The sequence below is a fragment of the Pelophylax lessonae genome (genome assembly GCF_965119305.1).
Source record: "Pelophylax lessonae genome assembly, chromosome: 4".
In the NCBI taxonomy this organism is placed as follows: Eukaryota; Metazoa; Chordata; class Amphibia; order Anura; family Ranidae; genus Pelophylax; species Pelophylax lessonae.
Window position 1 is genome coordinate 279,328,075 of NC_138771.1, and position 17,577 is coordinate 279,345,651.

General features: G+C 46.7%; 1 protein-coding gene across 4 annotated transcripts in view; it reads left to right on the forward strand.

Annotated features, from left to right (window-relative positions):
- The window catches only part of ATP2B1 (ATPase plasma membrane Ca2+ transporting 1), a 369,470-nt gene that overhangs the window by 180,872 nt on the left and 171,021 nt on the right, over positions 1–17,577 (forward strand). The window lies entirely within an intron of this gene.

The window sequence follows — 17,577 nt, forward strand, 5'->3', positions numbered from 1 at the left end:
GGACACTAGGCAGAGAAAAAGCTTTAACACGCCTATGGGACAATCCATGGGGGTATACTCCCACTTCCTGTTATAGGTATTCAGTTTTTTTTCTGCCAGGAGAAGGGACCTAGTTCCTTGCTGGGATCTCTGGTCGTGGTAAATTTTTCTTTTTACATGGAATTTTTTCCTTTTTATTATTTTGTTCCTGTGAGAACTACAATCAAGTGCTGGACTTGGAGACAACCTGGATAATATAGATCCTTAGGCTCCCCCCAGTCCGGCGAGTGTATGCAGACTGTAGCTCCTCACTAGGTCGGCCGCAACCTAGCCCCACTGGACGGCGGCTGGCCTCCGGGTTAAACACGCATACGAACTGGCTTCGACCTGAGTTGCGTTTCCTCCTGGCCCAAAGCACCCACATTATGATGGAGCAGTGTCCTGTCTGGAGTGGCGCCCACACTGTTCCTGGTGTGGTAAGTAGCTGTCCCCCTACCCCTGGAGGGTTTTGAGGTTGACGTGGACCCCTCCCTGGGATGGTCAGACCCCTGGGTTCCCATCCTCTCCCCCAGCCCCTCTAAAATTTTGGTCACTATGGCTGTTGCCACGTGCTCTTAAGGGGGGGTTGGTTGAAGTTGCTGCTGACCAGGTTTTACTGGGGCAAAACGAGGTGGTTGTGAAGGGTTCCCTGCCACCCTGGGGGGTTGGTGACTAGGACAGGGATGTCCTCTGGGATACCTGCAGTGGTTGTTGGGCTGGGGGAGCAGATGTTTTAACAGGATTGACTGCGTTTGAGGAGGGTTACCACAGGGTTACTTGTTTCCAGGGCAAATTTGGAGTCCCCGGCCTTAACAGGTCCAGCTAATAAGAGGGCGGAGGATCTGGCCTGTCATATGTGGCTGGTTCGGTGATTAGGCCGGTAACTACTATTGCCCTGGTCTCGTTAAGCTTTTACGCCGGGATCTGGAGGAGAAGCAGCTCCCTCCTGTCTTGGTTGAGCTGTCGGATCAGTTGGTCCAAGGGCTGCAGTTTCTGTGACCCCTTTTTGGATGCCATTCCCCTGCTTTCTAGACTGTCTCAGCAGTGGTCCTGTGATGCGCTATCTGGCTGAAATGCTGGTCTGCGGACCAGGCTTCTAAGAAGGCCTTATCTGTGTTTCAATTCGTGGAGGATCACCTGTTTGGAGCTTCCTTGGTTGACCTCTTCAAGGGCCTAACGGGGAGAGAGTACTGTTCTTCCTCAGGCTTCCAAAGGTTAAGAGTCCTGTCTTAGACGGGGACCCTCTTTTTCGTCTCACAAGCGTCTTTTTCGTCCCTCAGGGTTTGGATCCATTGTCTGGAGACCCTTTCTAGCCTCCGCTGGGGGTTCCAAAAAGTCTTGGTTGGGCAAATCACACGCAGGTGCTGCCAGACCTGTGGACAAAAAATTCCTCCGCATGAAGGGGCGCCCTCACCCGTATCTGGGGTGGTGGGGTACGTCTTTGCTTTCCGGATCCATGGACCTCCCCTGATCCAGGACAAGTGGGTTCACAATGTCATTGGCTCCGGCTACAAGATAAAGGTTCTTCCCTTCCAACCTGCACTTATCCCCAGATCGCCTAAAGGATCCCTGTGGGGCGGTTCAAGATTTGTTAAGGCTCCTCGGGTCTTCAGAAAGTTTTGGCTACGCTTCTACCATTACTGTGTCAGTGGAGGATCGCAGTACTGGGGTAGCTGAGCGATCTGTTTTGACGAGTGGAGTCTTCGTCCGCCTTGTCGGACAACTTGGAGATTACTCTGCAAACGCTGAGGGAGTTTGGTTGGATTCTGAATCTTCAGAAGTCTTCCCTGGTTCCATCCACAAGCCTAGTCTGTCTGGGTCTGACTCTTGACTCGTCCTCAGCAAGAGTGTTTCTTCCTCTGGAGAAACTTCAAAAGTTGCAGGAGGCAATTCGGCCTTTGACCAGCGGACGGTTGTCTCTTCGGACTTGCATGCATCTGTCTGTGTGGGGAGGCGTCCTCGGCGCAGATTGTGCTCAGGGGGGTCTGGTCTCAGAGTCCAGACATCCAATCAATGTACTGGACCTATGAGCGATCAGACTGGATCATTGGAAAGTTGTCTCCAGGGGAGTCCCGTGTAGATTAAATCGGACAATGCCACGGCTGTGGCCCATGTCGATCACCAAGGGAGCACAAGAAGTGTCCTGGCGGCTCAGGAAGTAGCTGAGTAGCTGGCATTCTAAGGTTAGGAGAAAGATTAGTTCCAGCCCTCTCTGCTGTGCACATTCCAAGGGTGGAAAATCGTCAAGTGGATTATCTCAGTCTACAGGTGCTAGACCAGGGAGAATGGTCTCTTTATGTGGAGGCGTTTTGTCAGTTGTGTCTCCGGTCGGGTACACCAAAGGTGGATCTGCTAGCCTCTCGCTTCAACAAAAAGGTTCAGAGGTTTGTGCCACGGTGTCTGGATCCTCTACAGGCGCTTTAGTGGCTCCTTGGAGTCAGTATCGTCTGATTTACGCCTTTCCTCCTCTCCAGCTTCTACCAAGACTATTACGCAGTATCGATGCAGAAGGGATTCCCATCATCATAGTGGCTCCAGACTGGCCTCGCTAGCCTTGGTGCACCGATCTGGTACAGCTGGTCGCCGATGCTCCTTGGAGATTTCCTCTCAGGGAAGACCTGTTGTCGCAGGGGCCAATCTTCCATCCTGCTTTAGTTGCTGGCTTTTACAGCTTGGCTGTTGAAAGCCATGTGCTAAAGGATAGAGGGTTGTCTGACTCTGTGATTCCTATGCTGCTAAAAGCTAGAAAAGCTACTTCTAGGAAGATTTACCATCGTACTTGGAAGACTTATATTGCATAGTGTGAACTCCTCCGGGTTCACCCTCGTTCTTTTTGGTGGCTCGGATCTTGGCTTTCCTCCAAGGAGTTTTGCAGCACCTGGCCTTGAGTACCATTAAGGGCCAGGTCTCGGCCTTGACTTTTTTTTCTTCAGACACCCGTTAGCCACACACTCCATAGTGCGTACTTTTCTCCAGGGCATGGGACACTTGGTTCCTTCAGTGCGGTCTCCATTGCAGCCGTGGGACCTTAATTGCTGCAGTGGGACCTCAATTTGAAGTTGTCAGCTCTCCAGAAGCCTCCCTTTGAAAATATTTGGGAGATTCCCCTGCTTACATTTTCTCAGAAGATGGCCTTTTTGGCGGCCATTACTTTGGCTCGCAGGGTGTCTGAACTGGCGGCGTTGTCTTGTCGTTCACCTTACCTGGTGGTTCTGCATCCATGCCTGTCGTTCCTTCCGAAGGTTGTCTCTGACTTTCATCTGAATGAAGACATTGTGTTGCCATCCCTGTGTCCCAAGCCGAAGAATCATAAGGAAGTTGCCTTGCATTTCCTGGATATGGTTTGGGCAATAAGGGTGTATCTGGCAGCTACGGAGTCTCTTAGGAAATCAGACTCCCTATTTGTCCTCATGGATGGACCATGCAAGGGGCTGGCTGCTTCTGCTGCGACCATTTCCAGCAGTCCAAATCTGGACTCCCCCAAGCAAGACTATACCTTCCTGAAGATAAAGGAGCTGTTTCAGAGTGAGGACATTCAGACATGTCCTGTAGAGCCACTCCTTTGTTATCTTTGCTGTATCCTTAAGTTATTGTCCTGTTTGAAAATGAACCTTCACCCCAGTCTGAGGTCCAGAGCGCTCCGGAGCAGTTTTTCATTAAGGATGTCTCTCTACATTGTTGCATTCATCTTTCCTTTGATCCAGACTTATCTTCCTGCCGCTGAAAAACCTGTCCACAGCATAAGGCTGACAACACCGTGCTTCACGGTTAGTATGGTATTGGCTAGGTGATGAGTGGTTCTTGGTTTCCTCCAGACATGTTTACCGTGCAGGCCAATGATTTCAATCTTTTATCAGACTAGAGAATTTTGTTTCTTGTGGTCTGAATGTCCTTCAGGTGGCTTTTGGCAAACTCAAGGCAGGCTGTCATTTTACTTATTTGTACTGAGGAGTGGCTTTTGTCTGGCCACTCTACCATACAGGTGTGATTGGTTTACTGCCACAGTGATGGTGGTTCTGGAGGTTTTCCCTCTCTCCACAGAGAAATGCTGAAGCGCTGTCAGAGTAACCATCAGGTTCTTGTTCCCCTTCCTGACTAAGGCCCTTCACCCCTGATCGCTCAGTTTGGCCGGCTGCCCGTTCCAAACGTCATCCATTTACAAATGATGGCAGCCACTGTCCTCATTGGGACTTCAATGCTACAGAACTTTTTAGTATGGTTTGGATACCCTTGGTCCTGAGGGGGCAGCAAGACCACAAGTGATACCAACAAAAGACCATTGAACATCTACTTTCACTCACCACATACCTATTGAGCACAGGAGACTGTTTTTTCTTTGGATGTACTATTAACTGTGGGACCTTAAATAGACAGGTGTGTGCCTTTCCAAATCATGTCCAGTCAACTGAATTTACCACAGGTGGACTCCCAAGTTTTAGAAACTCATCTCAAGGATGATTAGTGAAAACAGCATGCACCCGAGCTCAATTTTGAGTGTCATGGCAAAGGCTGTGAATGTACATGTGATTTTTATTTGTTTTTATTTTAATAAATTTGCATAGATTTCAAACAAGCTTCTTTCATATTGTCATTATGGGGTATGTTTGTAGAATTTTGAGGGAAATTAATTAGTTTAATCCATTTTGGAATAAGGCTGTAACATAACAAAATGTGGAAAAAATGAAGCACTATAAATACTTTCGGATGCACTGTGTACACAGAGGGCTTAAATGTTTTAGCTGCCTAAGTTCTCTTCAGTATTGCAGAGCTGCATTTGCTACTGCATTGAAGTTGCTGCTTCATGTAGGTTTCTTTTTACAGTAACATTACGGCAACATAATCTTGGCCGTTGGTTGAATGCCTACTGGTCACGATAAGATTGTAAGGTCCAAAGTTTAAAGGCCGTCTATTAAACAGCAGATCCCTGTTTGTCCTTTGTGAGACTGCAAGTATCAGATATGTTGTATTGATTCTTGGATGCGGTCCCAGATGCCTTTAGTGTTTTTCAAATTCCAGTCTGTGCCCAATGACTTAAGTACAGAAATAATTGTCTGTCCTAATCCCGAGGAACAGCGACAGGCTTCCAGCGTGGACCAATGCTGTGATTTATTCTTACGTGGATTGTAATTCTGCCAGTTCAGTAGTGACTGGCCGAATTTCGATCCATGCACGGCCACCGGTTGAACAGAAGTTGACCTACCATTGAGCTTCTGTACATCCACCTGTGCCTGCAGTGCTGATCTGTGTATTCTAAAGGCGGCTAAGTTTTCCTGCTATCAGAATACAAAGATGCAGTCGGGCAGATTCCTTTTTCCACTTCGAATGTGGGGATTGGGGAATTGGGTCCGTTTTTTTTTTTTTTTTTTCTTCATTCTGCTCATCTATGGCCAGCTTTAGTCTATGGCCCTATCTAGTGAAAATAAGGATGAGGTTTGTGTTTTCAGAATCCTATTTGCCTAGGTGGATGTTGCAGCTGTCCCCTGCCAGTTCCAAAACTGAGAACCGAGCAATTACACGGACTGTCGGTCACTGTTGTCTGCTCTGCCCACCGCAACCCCCCCCCCCCCCCCCCTCACTCACTGGAGCACGGGACTGTGAAGGGGTGGGAGAGGATGGCTCATTTTGTCGCGATCTTGCCCGAGCCTTAAACGGCTCTGGCGTCAGCCGGCTTCACCCCGCTGTTTGCTGAAGACAAGACACAGGAGTGCAAATGAGCTGCACTCCTGTGATCCATAGGAGAAATAAGCCAAACTAGCTTTGACTACTTCTCGAAGTCAGTTAAAACCTATAAAACCTATAATGAAAGGAGTTGAAATAGAAAAAATTTGCCTTGTGTGAGTCCAGGGTGTTCTCCCCTCGCTCCTACTCGGTGTCGAGAGTGTTGGCTTTCCTCCAGTCTGGGGTGGACCAGCGCCTGGCGCTGGCCACGATAAAGGGCCAGGTATCTGGCTATTCTTTTCCCACGCCCTGTGGCGTCTCATTCATTAATCCGCACCTTCATTCAAGGTGTGCGACATTTGGCTCCTCCCAGGAGGGAGCCTTTATCTCCATGGGACTTGAACTTGGTTCTGTCCGTGTTACAGCGTGCTCCCTTTGAAAACATCCGGGAGATATCGTTGCCTCTGCTGTCTAAGAAGGCTGCCTTTTTAGTGGCGATCACTTCAGCTCGCAGAGTATCAGAACTGGCGGCGTTGTCTTGCCACTCTCCTTACTTGGTAATTCACAAGGATAAGGTGGTCTTGCGACCACATTCGGCTTTTCTTCCTAAGGTGGTCTCTGAGTTCCACCTTAATGAGGACATTGTCCTGCCTTCGCTTTGTACGAAGCCTAAGCATCCTAAGGAGGTTGCTTTGCATTCCTTGGATGATGTCAGGGCGATCAGGGTTTACCTGTCGTCTACGGAGTCCTTTCGGAAGACGGATTCCCTCTTTGTCCTTCCTGAGGGACCTCGGAAGGACATGGCTGCGTCTGCAGCGACCATTGCCAAATGGATCAGACACCCCATTAAACAGGCTTATGCTTTGAAGGAACGGGTTCCACCCTTCCCTGTTAAGGTGCACTCAACCAGATCTTTGAGTGCGTCCCGGGCCTATTGGCATCGTGCCTCGGTGGCCCAGGTGTGCAAGGCTGCGACTTGGTCGTCGGTGCACACCTTTTCCAAATTCTATAAGGTGGATGTTCTGGCATCAGCTGATGCTTCCTTGGGCCGCAAAGTTCTCAGTGCGGCAGTGCCATTAGGGACCCTCGTTTTGTTGTGGGTCCCTGGCTGTTGGGGTTGTTTTATCTCCTGGGTTATTTGCTTTCCTGGGCTGTTGCTCCTGTTGAGCCTTTTTTTTTTTTTCTGTTGCCCAGAAGGTTCTCTTACTGTGCGTGTAAGGTTCCTTTTTCTCATGTGGTTACTGCGTTGCCTTTTCTACGGTTGCGTCTCCCACCCTTATGTCTACACTGCTTTGGGACATCCCAATAGTGATGACTTGGAGGTGGCGGCGACTGTCGGAGGACGTAAGAGAAAACTGAATTTTTGTAAAATCTTACCTGTAAAATTCCTTTCTCTGAGTCCTCCGACAGTCGCCGCCCCCGTCCCTCTTTGGGGTTTTTTCTTGTACACTTACTGCTATGCTACCAAACTGAGTTGGGAGTGATCACTGCAGGGGGGTATTGACCAGTTGGAAATTTCATATAAAAAAAAAAAATGTGAAAAATATTATTTTTGCAAAATTGGTGCTTTTTTTTGTTTATAGCGCATGATCAAAAAATTGCACAGGTGATCAAATACCACCAAAAGAAAGCTCTGTTTGTGGGGAAAAAAAGGATGTCAAATTAGTTTAGGTACAGCATCGCACGACCGTGCAGTTGTCCATTAAAATCACACAGTGCCGAATTGCAAAATAGTCCCTGGTCAGGAAGGGGGTAAAATCTTCCAGGGCTTAAGTGGTTAAGAAGTGAACTGTGCCACCATTGGTGGACCCTCCAGTTTCCAGATTAAACAAGGTATCCATGATTTCATTTGAAGAGTCCCGGCCTTTAAGGATCCTGCTGACTGGAAGGCGGAGGCTGTGGCCCGCACAATGTACACACTGGCCGGTTTGGCAATGAGGCCAGTATTTACCATTGCCCTAGTGTCGCAAGCTCTGACTGTGTGGGCTAAGCTCCTACACTGTGACCTGGATGGAGAACAGCTCCCCACTGCATTTGCTAAGCTGGCAGACCAGCTGGTGCAGGGGCTGTTGTTTATCTCTGATGCCTCTTTGGATTTAGATCCCTTAATTGCTCGCCTCTGTTTTAGCAGTGGTCCTTCAATGTTTCCTTTTGGCTCAATTGCTGGTCTGCGAATCCGACTTCAAAAAAGGCCTTGGCTGATTTTCTTTTTAAGGAGATCACCTGTTTGGAGCTACCCTGGATGACATTAAAGGTCTCACAGGGGGGAAGAGTACTTGTCTTTCACAGGATAAGGACAAGGAACCTCGTCATAGACACAGGCCTTCTTCTCAGCTCAAAAGAAGTTTTTTCGTCCCTCAGGGTTGACTGACAAGGGCTCGAAGCCTCTTCTGGAGGATCCAAACAAACCTGGTCTGGCAAGCGAAGATCGGACTTCTTCAGACCCAGGGACAAGGCTCCTTCTGCAGATGGGCCCTCACCCATATCAGGGGTGGGGGGGGGGCGTCTTTGCTGGTTTCCGGACCCGTGGACTTCCCGGCTGCAAGACAAGTGGGTCCTTAGTCATTCGATCCGGCTAAAAGATAGTTTCGCTCTTGTACCCTGGCAAGGTTTTTTTCCTTCCAACTTGCGCCTGTCCCCAGACCGCTTACAGGGCCTTTTGGGACGGTACAAGACCTGTTCCTTAAAGGGGTGATTGTCCTTGTTTTGACCTCAGAACGTTTTTAGGGTTTTTACTCAAACCTGTTCACAGTTCCCAGGAAAGAAGGCAAAGTGCGTCTGATCCTCAACCTCAAGTCGCTAAACTGCTTTGTGCAGGTACAGAAGTTCAGAATAGTCTATTTGAATGGTGGTGGCATCCCTGAGTCAGAGGGATTTCCTCGCCTCTATCGATATCCAGGATGCCTACCTTCACATTCCAGTATGTGCCAGTCACCAGTGTTTTCTCTGCTTTTGTGGGACAGGAGCATTTTCAGCATTATCAGTTTGTGACGTTACCCTTTGGTCTCGGATCTGCTCCTTGGGTTTTCACAAAAGTGTTAGCCCTGGTGCTAGCTTTGCTACGCCAACATGGGTTTGAGGTACTGGGCTACTTGGATGATCTCCCCTCTGCTAGCGGAGTCTCCCCCTGATCACAAAGCTGGACTATCTGGGCCTGACTCTGGACTCTGCTTTACCCAGAGTGCTCCTTCCTCTGGACAAACTCCAGACATTGCAGGCTGCAATTTCGCCTCCTGTCCAACAAATGGTCATCCCTCCAGACTTGCATGCTGGTGCTGGGCCTGATGGTGTATACCTTCGAGGCGGTTCAGTTTGGTTCAGTTTACACAGTTCCATACGAGGTCCCTGCAAAGGGAAACTCTGACCAAATGGGACAACACTCTGCAGTCTCTGGACTATCCGATCCGGCTGAGTCAGGGCACGGAAGAGTCCCTGATACGGTGGCTTCGTTCTCTGGCGCTTTGACTGGGAAAATCCTTCCTCCCTTTTATTTGACAGTGGTCTACACGGTTGTCAGCCTGTTCGGCTGGGGAGGCGTCCTCTGCATGTATTCTGCTCAGGGGTTCTGGATGCTGGAAGAGTCCAGACTCCCGATCAGTGTCTTGGAACTTTGAGCGATCGGTGTATGTCTGGATCATTGAACAGATTGCCTTCAGAGTTGTCCAGTGCGCATTTAATCGGACAATGCCACGGCCGCGGCTTATGTCAATCACCAAGGGGCATAAGCAGTGTCCTGGTGGCTCTGGAGGTAGCTGCCATTCTAAGGTGCGCAGAGCTGTTCGTTCTAGCCCTCTCAGCCGTACACATTCCCGGGGTGGGAAATTGGCAGGCGGATTACCTCAGTCGGCAGGCGTTTGACCACGGGGTCTGGTCCATTCATCCGGAGGGAATTCATCAGCTATCTCCAGTAGGGCACCCCCGAGGTGGATCTGCTGGCGTTTCGGCTCAATAGAAAGGTGCAGAGTTTTGTGGCTCGGTCAAGGGGTCCTCTGCCAGATGCCACAGATGCGCAGATGGCCCCGTGGGGTCAGTATCGTCTGTTTTCAGCCTTCCCCCTCAAGCTTCTGCCCAAACTTGTACACAGGATCGAGGCAGAAGGAATTCTGGTCAGGGAAGGGAGGATCTGCTGTCCCAAGGACGGATCTTCCATCCTGCTTTACAGTCGCTGGCTTTGACAGCTTGACTGTTGAACGCCAGTTGCTGAAGGATATGGGTTTATCTGAGTCGATGATTCCTACCCTGTTGAAATCAAGAAATCGAATTCTAGGAAGATCTCCCATCATATGTGGAAGACGTACGTTGCGTGGTGTGAGTCTCTTGGGGTTCATGCTCGCTTGCTTGACCTTGACCTTCCTTCAACGGAGGGGTTGAACAGAAATTGGTCTCGAGTACAATCAAGGGACAGGTGTCTGCTTTGGCAGTCTTCTTCCAATGACACTTGGCCATACACTCCTTGGTGCGTACCTTTCCTCAGGGTGTTTAACATTTGTTCCTTCAGCGCGGGCTCCGATGCCTGCCGCCGTGGTATCCTAATTTGGTTCCTTTAGCTCTACAGAAGCCTCCCTTTGAAAATATTGGAGAGATTCCCCTGCTTACGGTGTCCCAGAAGGTGGCCTTTTTACTGGCTATCACCTCTGCGCGCAAGTGTTGGAACTGGCGGTGTTATCCTGTCCACCTTACCTGGTACTGCACAAGGATAAGGTGGTTCTTCTCCTCTGTATATATGTATATAATAAGTCACGCTTAGTTTTTAAAGAACAACTAAATGTCCAAAAAATATTGAATATCAGATTTCCAAGTACTGATAATAAAATGTAAGTGAAGTGATTAAATAGTCTCTAGGAAAATCCAAAAATGATGTGGAATTGATTGGGTCAGCACAAAGATGAATCAGACTCCCTTAGGTAATGCGCTTACCAAATAGAGAATGAATGCATGCAGGGTATTATATCCAACACAACTTGATTGAAGATGTCCCAGGATACCTCACGGGATTAGATGGCATGGAGTCATGAGGAAAAAAAGGACGCCATAGCATAATACCCTCAACAAATTGTAACTTATACACCCTAAAAGTGCACCAGGTTATGTAATCAAAAGAAAAGTGTACCCATCACCAATTGTGAAGCTGCTTACCAGAGATACTATATATAAAGGTATATTCATGCACCAGCACACAGACTCTTCCCAATGCTTGGTGACAGAGAGAGGATAGCAGGATAGAAGTAATCCACCACCGATTTATGAGCCCCTTACCGAACTCAGATAACCAATAGAAGGGTAGAGAATGTAATCCTACAAGAAATACAAAGCCACCACCACCGACAACTTGAGCCCCTTACCGAACCAGGATATGAAATCACTTGGGATGTCAAGGGGTCCAACTGTATGCCTCCCACCAACGCTCAGCATAGATGATGGTGAAACCGGATAAGAAGTCGGGTCATCCTCCATAAACCAGAAATCAGGCCAGATCGCAATCCCACCAGATAGACAGCATGAGCAAGTCCCAGATATGAAAGGAAAGGCGCCAATAGTGTAAAATCGTAACAACTTTAATGCATTAAAAGAAATAACACTCACATTTCATAAAGCAAAAAAACACATGTAAAGCCGCCGGCTGGACGACTAGGCACATCTGCTCAATTGGAACGCTTCAGGAGATGACGTCAGCACGCCGTGACCTAACGTTTCATCCTAGAAGACGTTTTCAAGTCTTCTTCTTCGCCTCTGTCCGTCGTTCCTTCCATAGGTTGTCTGATTTTCATTTGAATGAATACATTGTACTGTCTTCCCTGTGTCCCAGGCCTAAACATCCGAAGGAAATTATGTTAAAGGTATAAATCCTGCAAGCAACCTTGAGGTCCTAGATGAATAGGTGATCTGCTGCAGACACTCCACTTCTCATACTCGTGTGAATAACTTAAATAAACAGTGCCTCGCAAATCTATAATTATAAATAACACTACAAATATAAAATCTGTGTGTAGTATACAGTATTAAAGTGCCAAATAGTCCCAATAAATATGATGTATAATATTATTCATATACAAAAGTGTAAAAAGATATAAAGAGTCCAGTGTAAAATGATAGATAAACGTGCTAAAAATGCAGTCCAAACAATAATAGAAAGTGCTCTGTGCTCCCAAAGATGTGTGACCAGAGTGTCACAGTAGATAGCCACAACCGTGCACCCCCTGTGATTGGGCGCTCACCTCAACTCCTTCTAAAAAACGCCTGAATACAGAGATCCTATTGGAGCTTGGCGGCCATGTTTGTGTAGGTCCCTATAGAAGTCTATCGTCGGCGGCCATGTTCTTGTAGCCACTGGAGCGGTGCAGCGCAGGGGAGCCTGTAGCAGTGACACGGTCATTCGTACTTTCTTTCTGAACGGTGTAAAGAGGGCTGCCTGGCGCTGCTGTCTCTCCCTGTTTGCGGTGTGGTGAGTCTCTGGGGGTATATGCGATCCCTCCTGCTGTAGCAGTGCGTTGATCTGCAGTGCCACAAATAGTGGTGGTGAGAAGAAAGTGTTGTGGTTTTTTTTTTTTTTTTAACTCTAGTAGTCCCAGGTTCCTCCATAGAGCCTCTTTGAGGCTGCGGGACCTTCCACTTTTCTATGTCTGCCCTGGTGGCCATGACAGCAGTCCTGCAGTTGCTGGTGTCAAAATTGGATTTGGCCCTTCAGAAAAGACAGTGAAAGAAGCGTCTCCCCGCTCTCACCTCTCTCCTGTCTCCTCTGCGTCCTCAGATTCTGAGGCTGACATGGCAGCTACGAATGCGCGTAACCCCGCGGGGTTAGTGTCCAAACACGTTGAATGTTCTGATAGTAAGGATGAGTCCTCTTCCACGTCATCTGCGCAAGAAAAGGCGCTTGTGGAGGCATTGATTCTCAGTGCGGGAAACTTTAAAAATGGAGGACACAACTAGTGCTGCGTCAGCACAGTTTGGTACCCACAGACCTTCCAAGGCGATAAAGGTGTTTCCTTTTCCCACCTATTTTGACGAGATTGTCACTAGTCAGTGGGGTGCCTCGAAATGCATGGTTTGAGTTCCTAAGTTTGTGTCATCCGCTCTGTCCCCCTCTCTGCCTGTCTGGTGTGTGTGTTGCCCCTCCCCTCCTGCCGCTAGAAGTATTGATTTAAACATTTTAAAAAAATTACTCCCAGACCCCCTCTTGTATTCAGCTATATCCAGCTATACTATGCAAGTGTATGTGGAAGACGCAGCTTCTAAATACCATTTTTTGCAGATGACTTCAGGCCAGTCACTTGACTCCCGGCCGCTCTCCGCCTTTATCTAAGGCAGGGTTTGACAATCCCCGGGCTCCAGGTCGCATTTGCGACTAGAATTAGCGACCTGGCGCCTGGGGTGCACTGCAGGAGATGTCCTGTCGCTTTGCCATCTCATTATGAAATACTTACCTAATATAGGCTTACCTATAGGTAAAAGTGTCAGAGGAGGGTTTACTTCCTCTTTAAATCCCATTTTACACCGCTCTCTCCTGGAAGTTCAAGGATAATGTGTTCTACATATTTATGCACTTCTGCAAAAGAGTGTTAGCAGAACACACGGGCGTTCCAATTAGATCCGCCTGTCAGTTTTTTAGGCGGATCTGATCGGATGCCCCATTCAGCCCTATGGAGCAGCGGATGTCAGCGGTGACATGTCCGCTGCCATCCGCATCCGATCCTGTCCGTGAAATCTGGACGGATGGAAACCCTATTTTCCATCCGTCCTGGGGATCGGATCGGATGAGAGCGGACAGGCGGTCTGCTCTCATCTGATTCCCCATAGAGAGCAGCGGGGCTCTGACACCTCCCTCTCCGCACTGCGTGCGGAAACGGAGCTGTCATCCGCCGGCTCAGCGGGGATCGGCGGATCGATCCCCGCTGAGCAGAGCACGGTCCACAACGGAATGCGGACCGTGTGAAAGGGGCCTTACTTTAAAAATTGCATTTTGTAATCTCCTTGCAATGTGTTGATCTTTTGTTTTGCATTAAAATCCCTTATTCACAATAAGTATCTTTTATGGAAGAAAAAATATATATATATTTTTCATCTCCCTGCCCTGCCATGCCACACAGCCGATGGCCCCTTTCACACTGGCTTTCTGATCAGGTCCGCCTGTCAGTTTTTCAGGCGGACCTGATCGGACCCTTCAGTCTCTATGGAGTGGCAAGCCGCCGCCATCCGATCCTGTCCGCCAAAAACAGACGGATGGTGGTTCTATTTACCATCTGTCCAGTAAATCTGATTGGATGGAAACAGACGGTCCGTTTCCATCTGATTGCCCCATAGAGGAGAATGGGCTGTGTCTGCATAGCAGAGCGGACAGGACCTGTCATCCGCCTGCTCAGCGTGGATCAGCAGAGAGATCCCCACTGAGCATGCGGATTCTGCTTAGCGTAGGCGCCCGTATGAAAGGGGCCTAACGTGGCATATGTTACTCTTGGTCACTGGATCTCCTATCGCCCCAACCTTGCTGCACTGTTTAAATTTAAGATCGGTTATTTTCGTCATTGAAAATAAAGCTTTGTTAAAAAAAAAATAAAACTGGCTCCTAACTTTTTTAGCTGGCTCCTAGATTCCAAACAAATTTGTCAAGCCCTGATCTAAGGACTACAGCGGTTACGTGACCTCCTGGCTGATGTCAGCGGGAGATCTCGGCTCCTCATGCTGTAGCCCTAGATCAGACTAGAAGAGCGGCTGGGAGTTACGTGACCGGCCTGAAGATATCTGCAAAAAATTGTATTTAGAAGCTTTGTTTTCCACAACCACTTATAGTGTGTTATAGCTGATTCCAAGAGAGGGGCTGGGAGAATATGCCAACCCAAGGTTACAAAACTTTTGAGAGAATAACAGCACATTAATTCTGGATTTGCAATTTTGCACACACACACCCTGTGATTTTCAGCAGCAAGAATCTCAATGTGTGATTGCACTGCAGGCTAATGCTGGCTGTGCAGACAGTCAAGAATAGTTTTGGCTTCCGATAGCCTGACTTGCATCGCATGAGCTGGGCATCCACATCTATTTGCATGCACCTGTCATTCTAGCCACAGGAATCTGCAGATTCTTTCTGCTGGAAATCGTAGGGTGTGCTAAGGGGTTGTGAAAGGTCAAGAGATTTTTTTTTTTTTTAAATATTTTAACTGTTTTACCGCTTAAATTATGGCTAGTAATAATGTAGTGCACTTCATTAATTTGCTTAAATTGTGCAAAATATGCAATTTGCCTCATTAATTTGACTGTTATTTCAAAGTGATGATTCTGATAGCACGAACAACGCTCTGAAGTCATGTGAGAAACCATGTTAAGTAGTTTCTAGCCTAATATCACATGCTTTGTTGTGGACTTAGCAAGGTCTTAGACATGTTTATAATATCATAGACATAATATTCAGATTATGAAGGATTTAGTGTGACTCGGGAAGGTTTAAGGTCAAATAATGCTAATTCTGTATTATAGGTGCATGTATTCTTTGCGATTTGCTCTTCCAATGCCAAGATTGCATTGCTGTTTTTAAAAGCCCAAATGTTTTGATTTCAGGATTTTGATATGATCCAAAGTGCCTAAACACCTGATATTTTTAAAGTGATTTTAAAACTACATGTGGTCCTGATGCTGATGACGCCCTCACCTCCTTCTGTGTACTGTTTTTTTTTTTTTTTTTTTCTGCTCATTTAAAGAAGTATACCTTAAGTCACAAGTGTAGCCAAACACTTAAAATGTTGTATCCATAATTATTTTACCTTATTTTAATCCAGTCACAGTATCTAGGTCCTACCCATGTACTTTTCTTTACTGCAGCCAAAGCAGTACAGCATGGTGTACAGTAGATGATGACTGAACCGTGAAAAAGCAACATACTGAAGTCTCTGCCCCCCCCCCCCTCTCCAGTTAGCATGATCTTGTGTTTGGCATAATACTTTTTGACCATGTCATCACTGAGTCAACTAATTTTGTTGGATAGCCCTTAAAGAATGTTACTACATTTCTTATTCCTGATATGTGCCTGTTGTACCAGGCACTTGTATTAAACTTGTGTTGTGTGTCTGTTCTTTGTACGTCTTCCTTTGTGTAAAATACCTGGTGATCTGGCCAGTTCCCCTGCTTTCCTATTTCAAACTGACCATTCTAGGCATGGAAGCATATCCCTCCCAATATGGTCCGTTCCTGGCTGTGCTGGTAAAACAGCTGGTCTGTTCTTCAGTGGTCAGACGTATGCAAATATATCACACTGAACAGCCTTTTACTGGGGGATCGATGTACTGCTCTTTATCCACCTTTTTTGGCTCTTTATGCAGCAGAGAACAGAGATTCTGTGATCACTTAAGTAAAAACATTGTTTAGAAATAAAAAAAAAAAAAGTTTTACAATGTGAGGGTTCACTTATACTTTAAAGATCACCCAGACCTGTTGAATGGAATCCCATACATATTTAACAAGTTGTTCATACATAGCACATGTGCATTACAATATACAACATTTTTTTTCAAAATGAAAATCACATTCACGATTTCGTTTTTTGTCTCGATAAGAAACAAGAAAATTTTTGCTCCCCACCATGGTCAAAAATTGTCAATTTGACCCTACTAACCATTTAAACTGCGAATGAACATTCCAAATTCAAACATGTCAGACACAATTCTTCTGGTTTGTGGCCAGCTTTACAGTGCTGCTCCCTCTCAGTTTGAGTGTTGTATGAAGTACTTTTTAGAAGTACAATTTAACTTTATTTTTTAAAATCTGGTTGCACTTTGAGTCTATTTAGAGCTATAGCATTTCATGCAAAGATGTCTGTTGCCTTCAAGAAAAAGGGCTACTAGATCTAATCAAGATAGAGAGAACCAATTTTTGAGAGGGACACTTTTGGTTTTTCTGTGTGTTATTTCCTTTAAGTGGAGCTAAACTTGCCTTTGCTTCAACGGTTTCTGTCCCTCACCCTAACTTCAGCTTGCTGCTGGTCTTAGGCAGGCTTCAATGGCAGGATTGGGATGCTTTCACTCCTGCCCATCTGCCGCTCAGTTTACAAACTGGAGACAGTGGGCAGGCAGGTAAGTGTACTTTATTGCAGAGGAGACATTGCATGCCTCTTCTGCAGTAAAGAGCTAGCCTGCTTGCAGTTTGTGAAAACGAAACAGGTGTTTTCCTTTTAAGTGGATATAAAATGGAAAGGTTAAAATGGGTAAGTGACCACAGCGGATAATGGATAAATGTTAAAAAAACATTATGGACAGAAGTGTTTTTTGACTTTAATTCCTTTTTGTCCATGACTTGTGTCAGGGTGCAGGAAATATAATGACAAGGGGTTGCCTCAGTGCTGATAAATTGGAAGATTTGCAAAGAATGCACCAGAAAGGTTGCCACTTATGTCTGATGTTTCACATTTATCCAGGTTGTGATATAGCTAGAGATAGTTGTATTCAACTGTATGTATTGGCACAACCGACAAAAAACAAAACCAACTAACCACCCTATGCTCTCATGCCAGTTTGTAATAGGAAAGCAGAGGGACTGGCAGGAATACCAGGGATTTCACACAAAGGAAGCAATATAAAGAGAGCAGGAAACTTTTCATACATTGTTCATGGTGCAGCAGGCACATATTGGGGATATGAAATGTTGGGTTGACCGCATTCTAGCATCCAATTTCTGCAATAAAGAATGGGGGTCTAGTATGGAGTGGTTGCTACGATCACTAGATCTCAACTTTGTTGAGCTGTTCTAGGAAGAGTTTCACCTTATAGCCAGAGGGAAATGCTCTTTAAGCCAATCGCATTTATCTGAATAGCTACAAAAATTGGCAGAAAATGGTCCTGAATATCTTCAAGAACTGTTAGCTAAAATACCTAAAGTCTGAAAATTGGTAATTGATGTAAATAGAGGGTTGTGTGGTAA